We start from the raw sequence: 3,131 nt of genomic DNA on the forward strand, positions 1-3,131 counted from the left end.
ATCCAACTCCCAATGTTGCATGGTGGCACTTCCCAAGGTGCACCCTTTGAAGACAAGTGTGTAGTTCCGTGGGTGAAGTGACCGAACCCTCCTTCAATTGGTTGTCCCATCAAGTTCCTCCAATATTCCTTCCCAATTCCTTGCAAGACAAAAGAAAAGAAGAATTAATTTAAATTGTGGTGGTAAGAGAAATTTGGAGGCTAGCCACCCCCCATTTTTTTGTTTTTGCTTTTGACTAACTAAGAGCCATTCATGAATGCAAACCAACCGACCAATCAAACGCCTATGCATGCAACGTTGGTGACACCAAACTTGTTTGTGATCATATGGTGCAACAAAATTCGATAAAAATCTCATACTATGGAGTGTGTTCAAGCCTTCTTGGTGTGCCTTGAACACCTAACTTATCATGTACTATATGTTGCATGTAGAGATTCTTATATTGTTTGTCGAAGTTGATTTAGAATTCATGAATTTTACCTTATTAACTACTATTAAAGATTAAAAAGGAAAAGGGAATAAAACATAAAACATGGGTTTCCTCCCATGAAGCGCTTCTTTAGCGTCATTAGCTTGACGTTTGGCCTTTGTCAAGGTGGTTGGTGGTGCTTCAAATCTTCCCCTCTTGCAGTGAATTTGTCTCCATTGGTTTTGTTAATAAGCTCCACATGTTCTAAGGACAAGATTTTACTGATGGTGTACACTTGAGGCAGCTGAGATGGAATGGTGGGGAGATGAGGTGGGATAGAGGAAAAATAGGCAGAGACCACTTCATCTCCTAGAGAGAAATCCTCTGTAGGGATCTTCTTGTTTCTCCATCCCCTTGGGGCCTTTTTCCTTGTGTTCCTTGATGTCACTTTACTCCTTGTGGTTTCTTCTTTCAGAAGGGTTTTGTTGCTTGTCTCATATGACTTCGGTGGGTCTAGTTCCTCTTGGATTACACTTGGCTGTTGTTCTTTCCGACCACATTGCTTGTCAACCATAGGGGGTCTCAGGTGTGGTGCTTGTGCTCCTGTGCTTGTCTCTTCCATCAGCTCCTTATTGTGCTCTTCCTTTAACTCTTTGTTATCATGATCTACTTCTTGTGAGGGTTTGAAAACATTGAAGGTAAGCTGTTCATTGTGTATCCTCAATACTAGCTCTCCTCGCTTTACATCTATAAGCGCCCTGGCTGTGGCTAAGAATGGCCTCCCCAGGATGATGGGATGGATAGGATTCTCATCCATCTCCAGGATAACAAAGTCTGTGGGCAAAAAGTAGTTCCCAACCTTCACTAATACGTTTTCAACCACTCCTATCGCCTGTTTTTGAGTTTTGTCAGCCAATTTGATGATTACGTCAGTGGGTGTTAGCTCATTGATTTGAAGCTTTTTCATGAGCGATAGAGGCATTAAGTTGATACTTGCTCCCAGGTCACAGAGCCATTTATCAACCATTGTCTCTCCTATAGCACAGGGAATGTGAAAACTCCCTGGATCCTTCTTCTTTGTAGGTGGCTCTGTTTGAATGAGAGCACTGCACTCCCTGTTCATCTTTATTGTTTGCCCACCCTTCAATGAACTCTTTTTGGCCAGCAGCTCCTTTATGTACTTGATGTAGGAGGGCATTTGCTGAAGGGCCTTAATGAATGGTATATTTACATCTAGAGATGCAAACATGTCGAGGAACCTTGAATACATTCTCCTTGCTACACCACCTTTGAGTCTTTGGGGAAAGGGTGCATATGGGTTTAGGGTCTCCCCTTTCTTTAGCTCCTCTCTGCGTGTGGGATGGGGTGTATGGTTTCTTTCTTCATGATTTTCCCTTGGAATGTCTTGGAGATGTTCTATTTGTGTGTGCACTTCCTCCACACTCCTTTCATCACTTATAGTGATCATCTTGCATTCTTCCCACCTTACTTTCTTTGTTTCTCCTCTTGGGTTCTTCTCTATGTCACTTTGGAAACTATCAGTGGGTTTGGGAAACTGTTGAGATAGATACCCCACTTGGGACTCCAGTCTCTTGATGGTGTCTCCCTAGTTTTTTATGTTGGCTCGCACTTCATCCTTGAACACTCTGTTGTCTTGGACTTCTTTACATATGTCTTCAAGTAGAGTCTCAATTCTGGAGAGTCTATCCTCGGTTAGTGATGGTGGGTTGAGGTTAGGTGGTTGAGAAGGGTGATTAGGTGGGTGTTGATAGGATCTCTGTGAGGTATGTTGGTGAGTTCCATTGTTGTTGGGATTGTGGTAGTGGCATCTCTGGTCTTGGACTTGGTCCTGTTGATTTCCCCACCCAAAGTTAGGGTGGTTTCTCCAACCAGAATTATAAGTTTTAGAGTATGGATCATGGGTCTATCTGGGTGAGTTTCCAACATAATTGGCTTGTTCCCAGTCACTTTATTCTCCTACATTCACTCCTTCTTGAGCTAGTGATGAGGTGATGACTGCTGTGACTTGGTTTTCTTCCACCTTCTTGGTAAGATCTACTAGCTGCTTGGTGATCATCTTATTTTGAGCCAGCAATGCATCCATGTGGTTCAGCTCCATTACTCCTTGAGTGTTGCTTCTTTCAGAAGCATAGAAGTAGTCATTCTCAACGACAGTCTCAATGACATCTATGGCTTCTTCAATGGTTTTCTTCTTGTTTAGAGAGCCCCTTGATGAATGGTCTACGACTTTCTTTGACTCATAAGAAAGACCTTCATAGAAGATGTGTAGTTGAACCCATTCATTGAACATGTCTGGTGGGCATCTTCTTGTTAAGTCCTTAAACCTCTCCCATGCCTCATAGAGAGTTTCACCATCTTATTGCCTGAAGGTTTGTACCTCAGCTCTCAGCCTGTTGATTCTTTGAGGAGAGTAGAATCTTGCCAAAAATTTGTTTACCACGTCTTCCCAATTCGTTAAGCTCTCCTTTGGGAAGGATTCCAGCCATTTAGATGCTTTGTCCCTGAGTGAGAATGGGAACAAAAGCAATCTATAGACATCCGGATGAATACCATTAGACTTCACAGTGTCACATATTCTCATGAAGGTGGTTAGATATTGATTGGGGTCTTCTTGGGCATTCCTCCAAATGAGCAATTGTTCTGAACAAGGGTGATGAGCTGGGGTTTCAATTCAAAATTATTGGCATGTATGGTTGGCTTT

At 42.6% G+C, this 3,131-nt stretch overlaps 1 non-coding gene across 1 annotated transcript; it reads left to right on the plus strand.

The window, feature by feature from the left end:
- Positions 1-2,718: 2,718 nt before the first annotated feature.
- On the plus strand, positions 2,719-2,822 carry LOC112700045 (small nucleolar RNA R71). Its single transcript, XR_003152969.1, has one exon. It is a non-coding gene; the product is annotated as a small nucleolar RNA R71 (small nucleolar RNA).
- The last annotated feature ends 309 nt before the right edge of the window (positions 2,823-3,131 follow it).

This window comes from Arachis hypogaea, chromosome 6 (assembly GCF_003086295.3).
Source record: "Arachis hypogaea cultivar Tifrunner chromosome 6, arahy.Tifrunner.gnm2.J5K5, whole genome shotgun sequence".
Lineage (NCBI taxonomy): Eukaryota > Viridiplantae > Streptophyta > Magnoliopsida > Fabales > Fabaceae > Arachis > Arachis hypogaea.